This window comes from Hemicordylus capensis, chromosome 4, assembly GCF_027244095.1.
Source record: "Hemicordylus capensis ecotype Gifberg chromosome 4, rHemCap1.1.pri, whole genome shotgun sequence".
Lineage (NCBI taxonomy): Eukaryota > Metazoa > Chordata > Lepidosauria > Squamata > Cordylidae > Hemicordylus > Hemicordylus capensis.
In genome coordinates, this window is record NC_069660.1 from 220635044 (window position 1) to 220648229 (window position 13186).

The following is a 13186-nucleotide window of genomic DNA, read 5'->3' on the forward strand; positions in this document are numbered from 1 at the left end:
TGGAGTGAAGAAAGATATAACAGACCGGGGGAGGGGGAGATTATCAAGACAGCGGAAAGGGTCTTCTCTGTTGTTGCCCCCAGGCTTTGGAATGTTCTCCCAGTGAATGTCTGCTCTTTGGCATCTGTGGCTGCTTCTAAAAACAACAAAAGGCCATTTTATTTGTTCAGGTTTTTACCCCTTAAAGGCCACCAGGTCTCTCAGCTTTTGGGGGTTTTTTGTTTTTGTTTTTTTGGTGTTTTTTTAAATGGTGGTGGGTTTTTTGGTATGTTATAGTTTTTACAGTTTAACTAATTTTAAGGTTTTTAATTTGATTTTTATGACATTTTATTGTATTTAACTTTTGTAAACTGCCTTGGGATGCCTTATGAAAGATGGTATAAAAATGGAACGAACAAACAAAATATACCACATATATCTGTCACTCTTTAAAGCTGCAAGAGAGTCCTCTGCAGAAGAACCCCTGTGGAAACTGCAGCATATTGTGATCAGCAGTAGCGGCATGCAAATAAATAAAACAGGGATTCATGACCATAAGCCTATCATAGCACATTTTCTTTTTTTAATTGGAAAGATGTGTGCATAAATATATATATAAATATATACATAAATACACACACAGAAAATACAATAAATCCAAACATAATTGACCAACAATTATACATATACATGCATAGAATAACTACTTCAGATCAGATTTGCCCTACAGTCAGGGGCACTCATTCAACAAAACCGGTAGAACATTTTCCCTCTGTGCAAAGGTTGTGATGGTTTCTGTCTGGTGTAGGCTACAGGCAATTTAAACTAGGAGACTACCATTTGCAAAGTGTAATTTAAAAAAAAAAAAACTTGTGCAGCTACTACTGGATAACACTCCCATAACACTTAGGTAGTAATCATTTTTAGACTACTTTCCAAAAGAAAGCAGGTTTACAAGAACCCTATGTCCATGTGTCTGTGTGCATGTTCATGTCCCAGATGACTTTTGTGTTTACAGCCCAGTAGAAACCAAAATTTACGGCATTTGGGAGAGGGACTGTAATGGAGTTAGTTGTTTTGATCTGCCATCTTGATCCAACATGGTGGCTACCAGTGTGCCTTCTAAGGCATGTGCACATGCATGTGCTAAGTTTTTTTATGTCTTCTCAGTTAATTTTAGATCCCGCTCAGCTGCATCAGGAATGCCCCACTCTCAACGCATGTGTGCACACACTGCCTTGATACTGCCACCCAGAACAAAATTCATTCCGCACACGGATGAAAAAAATTAGAGAGAACACCGGTGGCCACTCCAAGTATAAGCATCAAGCTTTCACAACCCATTCAGAATTCATCAACCGCTTCACTTACGAGTCAGCAACTGTCCCTACTAGTGGCCACAGCACAGCAGTGGTGTCCCTAGCATTCATCATTGGCCTCCCATTTGTCCATCCTGCTCCCTGCCAATTGAAAAGGCAAGGACATGGAACAGGAAGAAGTGTGGGGTCCTCCTAAAAACTGCGAAATCTTCAAATATACAACCTTCCATTTGCATCTTGCAGAGGTAAGGTGCAGAGAAAAGTGTTACCACTTGATTTTGCTGAAGGTATGAACTGACCTCCAAATCTCTGCAAAACATCAGGGACAAGACATTCCTCCCAGCATGAAATATTAGAAGAGAAGCACATGCAATTGGGAAATAGTTACATCAGGAACAACTGCAAAATGTACATGAAACAGAATCAAGGTAACTAGCATGGAGCTAGAGAACTAGCAGTCATCTGGCTAAGAGACTACAGGTGAAACTCAGAAAAATAGAATATCGTGCAAAAGTCCATTAATTTCAGTAATGCAAATTAAAAGGTGAAACTGATATATGAGACAGACGCATTACATGCAAAGCGAGATAAGTCAAGCCTTAATTTGTTATAATTGTGATGATCATGGCGTACAGCTCATGAAAACCCCAAATCCACAATCTCAGAAAATTAGAATATTACATGGAACCAAGAAGACAAGGATTGTAGAACAGAACAATATCGGACCTCTGAAAAGTAGAAGCATGCATATGTATTCAGTACTTGGTTTGGGCCCCTTTTGCAGCAATTACTGCCTCAATGCGGCGTGGCATGGATGCTATCAGCCTGTGGCACTGATGAGGTGTTATGGAAGACAAGGATGCTTCATTAGCGGCCTTCAGCAATTCTGCATTGTTTGGTCTCATGTCTCTCATCCTTCTCTTGGCAATGCCCCATAGATTCTCTATGGGGTCAAGTCAGGCGAGTTTGCTGGCCAATCAAGCACAATACACTCTATACTTTTCAGAGGACCGATATTGTTCTATTCTTCAATCCTTGTCTTCTTGGTTCCATGTAATATTCTAATTTTCTGGGATTGTGGATTTGGGGTTTTCATGAGCTGTACGCCATGATCATCACAATTATAACAAATTAAGGCTTGACTTATCTCGCTTTGCATGTAATGCGTCTGTCTCATATATCAGTTTCACCTTTTAATTTGCATTACTGAAATTAATGGACTTTTGCACGATATTCTAATTTTCCGAGTTTCACCTGTAAGCTTAAGAATTAGGAAGTCCCCGGTTCAAAACCTGCCTCTCTCGTGAACTTGCAAGGTGATCTTAGTCAAGGGCTCCCTCTCAGTCACTCCAAATGTAATATGGGATGGGATACTAATATTTATTTACAGGATTGTTGTTCTACAGATTATTAAAGGATAATACATCTGAAGCACTGTGAACTGTAGGAACTGCTAAACAGATGATACACATCATCATTATTAGCAGGTATGTGATGAAAATAGCCACCTAATGGTACAGTGGGGAAATGCTTGACTAACAAGCAGAAGGTTGCCAGTTCAAATCCCCAATGGTACTATATCGGGCAGCAGCAATATAGGAAGATGCTGAAAGGCATCATCTCATGCTGCACGGGAGGAGGCAATGGTAAACTCCTCCTGCATTCTACCAAAAGAAAACCACAGGGCTCTGTGAGCACCCGGAGTCAAAATCGACTTGATGGCACACTTTATGTTATGAAAATTATATCTGCTTGGGAAGTGAGGAGTGCAAAAGCATCTCAAGCTACTTGCCATCTTTTACAGAGATGTACAATATGTACAATATTTCCATCCAAACTAAATATGGTCCCTAAATGCAAATCGCTTACCACAATGTTTCTAGAGAATTATTGAGGTTAGAAGAGCAAGCAGCAAGCAACTCCCGGCTGTGTATAAATGCTAAAAGCTTGGTCAACACAGCACTGCCTGCTGCACTTCAGGCTCCAGCTTCTACCTTCTCAACTTTGCCAGCTTCCAGCCTTGTACCATCCTGACATAATAAAAATGTCAGGCCTGAAGAAGCCCTTAGATTTCATTGCTCATCATTGCCATTAATATATCCTGGCTAGCAGAGATACAAAATATAAGCAGTCAACCACAGAAGCAGAAAGATCAATAAAAACAGCAGAAACAATTCGGTCCTTAAAAGCCCTGGAGAACAAAAAGGTCCAAAGCCAAGGTCTGAAACACAATAATGTTGGAGCTTTCTGAATCTGCCTGGGAAGGGTGTTCAAGCACACATCTCAGAAGGTGGAGGCACCCAAAGAAGGGTGCCCAAAGGATTCTTAACTATTGGGCACATTTACACAGGAGAAGGCAGCCCTTCATATTCTGGTGGTCCCGTGCTGTTTAGGGCTTTATCTTATGTCAGACCCCAATTCTAGCAAATGCTAATTTGTCAAACTGAGAGATCAGACAGCAAATAATTTTGATAATTTAGTGAGGGTGTGGGGGACCCTAATCAAGCCACTCAGCTACAAGGGCACTTATTCTACAATATTCTAGATGGACCACCTGCCCATGAGATAGATTCCAAATTCTCAATCGCTAGTTAATAAAAAGAAGTGATGCTTCATTTAAAAGGGCACTTTGCAACAGAATAATTACGCAGACATGGCAGTTGCCTAATCAACAAATGTCTGTGTTAACAATTGCTGGAGCTGCCGTGAATAGCAAGGAGATGAGAGGTTTTAAAAGGTTACAGAGTACCCACAGCCAATCACAGCAAAAGCCAATGAACAGTGTAATTACTCTGGTAAGATATTAAAATGCCATTATTAAAAAGATTTACTCCATATAGTGACACACTTGGTAAACAGAAACGAGATCTCATTGTTTCAGACAACCTGCTGTTTCAGATGCAGCCTAGCTTCAAATGCATTTGCAAGAATAACATAATATGCATGGGAACAGACAGCTGATCAAAGGCCAGATCATCACCAACAGCCACCCAAGATCCCAAAATGGCCGGAAATCATTCCTGGCACACTGGATATACACTTAACTGAAAGTCCCAAAGATGAGGAAATAGTTAAACTCTATTTAACTGTTAGATTACCCCCTGCTAACTGGGCAAGGAGGCACCTTTTGAAGTGGTGGCTCTTATATTTAGCTGGGGGATATCAACTGTCCCTATCCAGTGGCTGCTACTGGTGTCTTCCTCATGCTTTTTAAAAAGATTGTGAGTCCTTTGGAGACCGGGAGTCATCTCGTTCCTTTTTCTGAGTAAAATGCTTTGAGAATTTCTTTTGTTGAAAAGTTTTTAACAAGAATAATTATTTCTGAAGGCAGCAGGTTTTTATATTTAGGTTTTTTCCCCCCTAGAGAGAACAGATTATTCATATTTACAAAGGCTACATTACAAGGAAAAGCTTACTTCTTAATAAAGAAATGCACATTTTCCATGTGTATAATTGAGAAAAAGGAGGTTTGTATTAGCCAAGTCTCTGATGATCACAAAGATAATTCTCTCTAACTACCAGCTGCAAATGTTTCTTCATAAGGAAAGTAGTTGTCAATATTAAATATTCAAATTATAATAAGCTTTTAAAGTTTCAGGGCTGCTCCTGGCATACAGGATTACAGCATTCAGGGGAGCTTAAGTGCTCATAAATTCCACTGATTTAAAGGGGTCCTATCTTCATTTCACCTTAACATTGTTAGAACTTCCTTGCTGGACCAGAGCAAGTTTCCAACTCATCCCTGAGTGTGAAGCACATAATGCTAAAGCTGTGTAGGCTGGATCTGGTCAATGCCTCGATGGGGTCTGAGACCCTTCTGTTTACCACCTTGAGTTCCTTGGAAGTAAGGCATCATGTAAAATTTAATAATAGACCCATGCTTCATGCTAGCACTTGCCACTCAGATGCTCCTGGAGAACTCACAAGCAGCACATGATGGTCATGACGTTTGAAGTATGAGGTGCCTGCATGCCATGGGAACATACCCACAGTGCTTAAACTGTACGAAGCCAAGCTGCTAGCACAGCTTCTCTATGGTGCCGAGCTGGGTCCCTTCTCCAACTTTGCTCCATTGGAGCGAGTGCAATCAAAGTTCTTAAGAGCAGCCCTTCAGGTCCCAAAATGTGTCTCTAAAGTTACCCTGCGACTGGAGACCGGCCTGATGAAAGTGGAGGCAAGGGTTTGGATTACCATAGTCAACTATTGGCTCAGATTAACTCAGTGCCCCATTGGTCATGCCCCCCTAACCCTGAGTGATGATTTCCAATCCAGCTGGAAATGGTCAATAAGGACTAAATTATTGTCCCTGGGCCTGTCCCCTCACCTCTTTGGTCGCATGGGCTATGATCCAACCAAGGATCTCATAGAGCGTCAAACTGATATAGGCAGGGCTCCGAATCTCCTTGCCACTGAGGGACTCTCCTGTGGCATACCTAACTCAGCTGCCTCTCCTGTGGCATACCTAACTCAGCTGGAAGTTCCAAAGCACAGGAGGGCCTTCACACTGGTGCGCTGCCATGTTCTCCTCTCAGCAGTGCTTGAAGGACGTTACAGGTAGATTCCATTTCTGGAACAACATTGTTCTTGCGACTCTGGGCAAGTAGAAACAAACTGAGCATGTCCTCCTTTGGTGCTTGTTTTACAGGGATATCCACTCCACTCTCATTCTACTGCTATTACACAGGTATCCAGATCATACACACCAATTTTACACCTCTCTACTGCTTTCTGACTCCAACTCTGACATCACCTATAGAGTTGCCAGGTTCTGCGTGGCAGCAATCAAAATCCAGCAGTTGATGTCCTCCTGTCCAGCAACTGACTTTATGGACTAATTTCAGCATGCCCTCTGTCTGCTGCCTCAGAGTGATTCATAGCAGCCCTGCACTCATATAGCTCTACAGCATTCTGGCTCATTACCCTGCCCTAAAATTTCTATCATGACTATAGTTGCCCCGGGTATGATTGTATATGTCTTTTTATAACGTTTTAATGCCTCTTATAGGACTTTACAATGCATTTTTGCCTTTTTCTGTGATGCTCTTAATTTTATTTCTACTCCTGATTTTTTATAGCTTTTTAGTATATGCTTGTGTTGTTATTCATCCACAGGCTTTTAATATGTATTCCTTTATAACCATAATTTTATTTTGAATTTTACTTCTGTTTTGGGACTCTTATAGCCTTAAAGTAGGTTTGTATCTTGTATTTAGTCATTTATCCACAGGCTTTTAATATTTGTTCTTTTATATAATTGCACCTTTTACTTTATGCTTCTCTAAGACCATAATAAGCCACCTAATGGCTCAGCGTGGAAATGACTTGATTAGCAAGCCAGAGGTTGCCAGTTCAAATCCCTGCTGGTATGTTTCAACACCTATATTAATTAGATATTGTTTTAATTGTGTTTTAAATAGTTTTAACATTTTAAAATTTTAATTGTTGAAATGTTTTGATCTCTTTATTGGTTGTTTTTATTTTGTTGTAAATTGCCCAGAGAACTTGTGTTTTGGGTGGTATAAAAATGTGTTAAATAAAATAAAATAAAATAAATAAAGTAAATAAATCAGGCAGCAGCAATATAGGAAGGTGTTGAAAAGCATCATCTCATACTGCACAGGAGATGGCAATGGCAAACCCTCCTGTATTCTACCAAAGACAACCATAGGGCTCTGTGGTCACTAGGAGTCAACATCAACTTAACGGCACACGTTACCTTTACCTTTAGTACCATAATAAAGACTGATTGATTGATTGGCCCATGGGATGAACAGGGCTACTGGACCTCACTACAAAAATGCCAGCAAGCAATGCAATTCCCATTGTAAGCAATGGCTGAGCACATAGCAATGGAGCAGCAGTACATGCACATCCATGGGCCAGCAAGAGAAGGGAATGAAAAGGCCCTTCCAATGTACAAGGGAGGAGGAATTGTGCCATCATTGTTCTTTTCATGCTCACCTGAAAACTGCTCTTTAAACTGCTTCTTTAAACTCCTCACAGCACTCTGTTGGGCGTGCTAACAAAATCTGTGTTGCACCATTTACATCTCAGAAATATATCCAGTAAGTACTTGTAACAGTCACACAGCTGCATTCTACACAGCAGTGGCCAATGAACATGCCACCTGAAATCCTGCATTTTCACAGGACAATCTCACCACCGGGGGTGGGGGTGTGTGTGTGCAGGCAAACTGCTATCCATGGCCCTCTCCCACCCGAGTGGGCCCTACAATCATTTTGCCACCACTTCACAAAAAAATGTGGGGTAAGAGGCAGGGATCAGCAGTAGCAGATACAACCTCTTGACATGGGCCTTGGTGCACATGAGAAGTTCCAGGAGCTCAAGAGAAATGAATAACTGGAGTGGGGCAATAGCCTTTATTTAGTTTCAGTGTAGCCTATTAACACATTATATTCAACATGCATACAAACGATATATAGGATACCCATGACTGTTGATCCATGGACATATACAGTTATTCACACACTACATTCAATGTATGTATAGCAGTACACACAATCTGTACTCTGTACAGTTCTCATGTTGACCATCACATACAAAAATGTATGTGCATTTAAAGATAATTGTACTTGCGTACAATATGTCAATAGCTCTTACCCCTTTGCTCTACCATTGTCTTTGATACCAGTATGAACAGATTTTTTCCTGCTGCACAGAGATGGTATGATTTATAGTATCACAATGTTTTCACAAGTGATGCTAAGAATGCCTTTTAGTCCGCAGCGCTTATGAGTGTTGTTAATGTGGTTTGTAAATCAGAAGAGAGCAATTTTAAAACTGAACATACATGATAACCAGTGCAGAGTTGTCATACAAGCTTCAGACTCAATAAATGCAAAAATGGATGTAAGAATCAATGTAGTCTTACCAGTCCACTGCAGAAAGTTACCCATTTTTCAACAGTGCATGCAATTGTCTAAACACATCAATCAGAGTTTACTGTTCGTTTTTAAATCATAATCCTACTTTATTTCAACTTTAACAATATTGAATTCTTATAGCTTGAATTCATACTTCCACAAGTGCTTTGAAGTATTCAGTTTATCAAGCACAAAAGGGAGGGGGGGAGGTGAATATACTTAATTCATACAATACATCCTTTGTTTCTAGAATCTGTCTCTTAGCCAACAGGTGGCAAATATCTGGGGATCATGCAATTTACTCTTATGCAGCAGCCATTCCTATCCCTTCCAAAAATACATTTTAATTAAATGACTGTCACTTGATTCAAGCAAACATTCCTGGTCAGGCTTTCTTCAGCTTCAGCATCAGAATCACCTTGCTGGGGGCGGGGCGGGCAGAGAGGCTCCTCACACCAGAATGAAAACCTAAGACCGGCAGCGCTGCATCCTGCATGTATTTTACCCCCTTGTTGCACGTGAAGAAGGAACACACAACAGGCGCTCTCTCTTCACTGTTTCAGAAAGAAAACTGCCAACATTTATTTTGGTGAGAGCGTAGGATGCAGATCAAATGCTCTGTCTCGGTCAACAAGATGCAGTGAAAGCGTTTTGCAAATTGCTCAGTCATAAAGAAGAAATACATTCCTCCGAAAATAAACACAATCTTTTTTTTAAAAAAAAAAACTGGCTTCAAAAGGGGAGGGAGAAGCAAATTAAATCAAGAGATGAAACAGCGTTACCGGTTTTCCATTAGAGAGTTTTAATTCACTTGTGTGAAGTGCACACGGCGTTCGGTTAAACCCAGATCTTACACGGATCAGATCGATACAAGAGCGACCAAACCAGCTGCACCTTTGTAAGTGCGGCTAAACCCATCCCCCTCACACACACACCATCGCCCCCTAAAAAAATCCCAAAAAACCACCAAAAACCCCAGAAATCATTTGCTGGGCTCTCCAGTGCATGCACCATACAGTCGCCAACCGCACCTATGGTGGAGGAAGGAGCAGCTTGGATTGTCTTACCTGCGATGCTGACCGCGCGGAGCAGCGGGGGGGGGGTGGGGGTGGGGAGATCAGGCGGCCCCAGAAACAGCAGCCGACGTTTCCCCAGAGCACGGCCGTATCCTTCAGCGCCTCAGGATCTACAGCTTCACGTCATCTAGGTATCTGCCCGCAGATGAGGCACAGCAGGGTGAGAACGGAGGAAACCTTTTGCCAAGGGCAAGATGAAGTGCGGGTGTGGGGGGGCACCACGGCCGAAGCTAGCAAGGCGGCCGATGCCTAAAGAATCATATTGCTGCTGCTCGCGCGAACACAAAGCCAGACCGCCAACGCGTCCTGCTTCTTCCAGCCACAACTAGCGCGCTGTCTCCGCCCAGAAACGCCTCTCCCACCCCTCACGCGGAATCTCGACCCCGCCGCCAGGGGGCAATGGCTGGCTCCGCCCAGTTATTAGCAGCAAAAGAGCAATTCTACACATACAGGAGGAGAAGTGGGGCGGCAGGCGGCAGCCCTAAGCCTCTAGGGCTGCCTCAGATTTGCTGCTGGTAGTGGCGTCTGCCGAGGGGAAAGGTTTTGACACAAGAGATAAGAGGTGGGAGCTAGAGAAGGAGTCAGGACGCCTTGTGTTGCGACTGCTTTCCACAGTTGTTCGTTTTCACAGTAAGGATGGTTGGAAGCATGCCAGTTTCCCCTCACTTTCCCAGTCACTGTTTATCGGCTCGGATTTTAATCCAGGGTGAAAATGACTCTCCAAGAGGGGTAGTCAGTCTGCATTAACCAGTCCAGAAAAAGTGAAAATGTGATATGGTGAATATTTTTGCTGAAAGGCTACAAAAAAGCCTAAGATACAAATATACAATAATAAAAGGTACAATTATTTTATTTTATTTTATTTTATTTATTTATACATACATACGTATACTGCCCAAAACTTACGTCTCTGGGCAGTTTACAACAGAATAAAAACAAAGTAAAACATTCGTTAAGACAAAAATGGGAAGGGGAACACACACATTACAACAATTAAAAAAATTTAAAATAATATTTTAAAAAAGCATTAAAACCATTAAAACAACATTAATTAAAAGCCTGGGTGAAGAAATGTGTTTTTAAAGATTTTTTAAAAAACTGTCAGAGATGGAGAGGCTCTTATTTAACTAGGGAGCGCATTCCAAAGCCTCAGGACAGCAGCAGAGAAGGCCCGTCCCTGAGTGGCCACCAGACGAGCCGGTGGCAGCTGCAGACGGACCTCTCCAGCAGATCTCAGTGGGCGGTGGGGTTCATGCAGAAGAAGGCGTTCCGTTAAATACCCAGGGCCCAAACTGTTTAGGGCTTTATAGGTTTTAACCAGCACCTTGTATTTTGTCCGGAAACATATCGGCAGCCAGTGTAGCTCCTTCAATACAGGAGTTATATGGTCTCTCCGAGATGACCCAGAGACCAGCCTGGCTGCCGCATTCTGGACCAGCTGTAGTTTCCGGTCAATGTACAAGGGCAGCCCCACATAGAGCGCATTGCAGTAATCCAGTTGAGGTTACCAGCAGATGTACCACTGTTTTGAGGTCAGTCACCTCAAGAAACAGACACAGCTGGCGTATCAGCCGAAGCTGAAAAAAGGCACTTCTGGCCACCGCCTCAACCTGGGACACCAGGGAAAGGCTCAGATTCAGAAGCACCCCTAGACTGCGTACCTGTTCCTTCTGGGGAAGTGTGACCCCTTCCAGAACAGGCAGATCAAAATCATATCTCGAGTTCCGACCCCGGACAACGAGTACCTCCGTCTTAGCCGGATTCAGCCTCGATTTGTTATCCCTCATCCAGCCCATCACTGACTCCAGGCAGGCATTTAGGGAGGTTATGCCTTCTCCCAATGATGCTGACATGGACAAATAGATTTGGGTGTCATCAGCATACTGGTAGCACCCTGCACCAAATCTCCTGATGATCTCTCCCAGCGGTTTCATGTAGATATTAAACAACATTGGAGACAATGTGGAGCCCTGGGGAACACCATACAAAAGTTTAGATTTTGAAGAACAGCAGTCTCCAAGGGACACCATCTTGAAACTGCCCGAGAGGTAGGAGCGGAACCACTGCAAAGCAGTGGCTCCAACTCCCAACCCCCTCAGACGCTCCAGGAGGATACTATGGTCAATAGTATCGAAAGCCGCCGAGAGGTCCAGGAGGACCAACAGAGTCACACTTCCTCTGTCAATTGCCAATTGGAGATCATCCATCAGGCTGACCAGTCTCCACCTCATAGCCAGCCCGAAAGCCAGTTTGAAATGGGTCAAGATAATCAGTTTCATCTAAGACTGTCTGGACTGGAGCTGGGAGGCCACCACCCTCTCAATTACCTTGCCCAGCCACGGAAAGTTGGAGACAGGCCTGTAGTTGGAGACAAGTTGGAGACAAGTCCAAGGGATCCAAGGTAGGCTTCTTCAGAAGCGGTTTAATAATTGCCTCCTTAAGACAAGGAGGCATCCTACCTTCCCTCAGAGACACATTTATAATCTCTACCAGGCCTTTTACAACAAACCCCCCGTCAGATAATATAAGCCATGTCGGACAAGGGTCAAGAGAACAGGTATAATCACATTAATAGCAAATTTTTCCATTTTACTCAGCCTCCTTCCTCTATATGGTTTCTCTGCCTGCCCTTGAGGCAGCGGCCTGTCTTCCCTGTTCCTTGTAAAGCACCATATACATGGATAATACTATCCACAGGATTTTTTTAAAGTAATTTTTTTAAAAATTAAAAACATTGAAAAAAATATCAGAACAATCCTGCTGGATCAGGCCCATGTCCAGCAACCTGTTTAACTCAGTGGCCCACCAGATGCCTCTGGGAAGCCCACAGGCAAGAGCTGAGGGCATGCCCTCTCTCCCGCTCCTTGTTTTATTTAAAACTATCAAAAAGTCAATATTAATACTCAATAGTTTTAAAATGAACTTCTTTTCTACACCATACAGCTTTGGAAAATATTATAAGATGTGGTGTTAAAATACCTAAAATAGATCTAAGTTACAGACCACGTCAATGGCTATTATCATCAAACCACTGGGACATCTGTCCTTTTTTCAAGAATATTTTGAAGCATTTGACTGACATAGGAAGCTGCTTTTATACCAAGTCAGAACATTGGTCCATCTAGCTCAGTTTTTTCCACACTGACTGGCAGCACCGACCTCTCCAAAGTTACCAACAGGAACCAGTCCAGGCCCTACCTGGAGATGCAAGAAATTGAACCTGGGACTTCTGCATGCAAAGTATACCAACACTAAATGCATCAGTATATGGATAGAAAGGAAAGGGAAGGGAAGGGAAGGGAAGGAAAGGAAAGGAAAGGAAAGGTGGTGCTGTCAAGTCGGTGTCAACTCCTGGTGACCATAGACCCCTGTGGTTTTCTTTGGTAGAATACAAGAGGGGTTTACCATTGCCATCTCCCACACAGTACAAGATGATGCCTTTCAGCACCTTCCTATATTGCTGCTGCCCGATATAGGTATTTCCCATATTCTGGGAAACACACCAGCGGGGATTCAAACCAACAGCCTCCTGCTCTCTAGACAAGATACTTTCCCGTGGCACCATTACTTTTGTTCAAGAGTAGGAGATACAGGGCTGCAATTTGGATCGAGACTGTTTAGAAATAGGAATGTTTAATCCTTTACCTCAGTACTATTTTCCAGCCAAAAAATCCCCCCTCCAGCAACAATTTAAGCCCAAAAAGTTGCTACAATGGCACTTCCAGGAGTAAATAGCCACTTCAAGATGGGGAAAAGTGTGCAAGGGAAAGGGCCAAATACTCTCTACCTATATGCTGTGGTCCCAACACTCCCTGAAAAAATAGAGCAGTGTATCTAATATATTCTCTATATATTAGTTAAATATATACTGTAATTATAGACCACTATTAAAGCTATAAGTCACCTTAAGTGGCGCAGCGGGGAAATG

The 13186-nt window shown here is 42.6% G+C and overlaps 1 protein-coding gene across 5 annotated transcripts in view; it reads right to left on the reverse strand.

The window, feature by feature from the left end:
* The window catches only part of KIAA0319 (KIAA0319 ortholog), a 62484-nt gene extending 52845 nt beyond the window's left edge, over nt 1–9639 (reverse strand). For 4 of the 5 annotated variants that reach the window (XM_053246899.1, XM_053246895.1, XM_053246894.1 and 1 more), the window contains exon 1: nt 9250–9638. The gene's annotated coding sequence lies outside the window, so the exon portion shown is untranslated. Of the gene's footprint in view, nt 1–9249 lie in introns of all 5 variants that reach the window. The other variant, XM_053246896.1, reaches the window with a different exon arrangement.
* Between the last annotated feature and the right edge of the window lie 3547 nt (nt 9640–13186).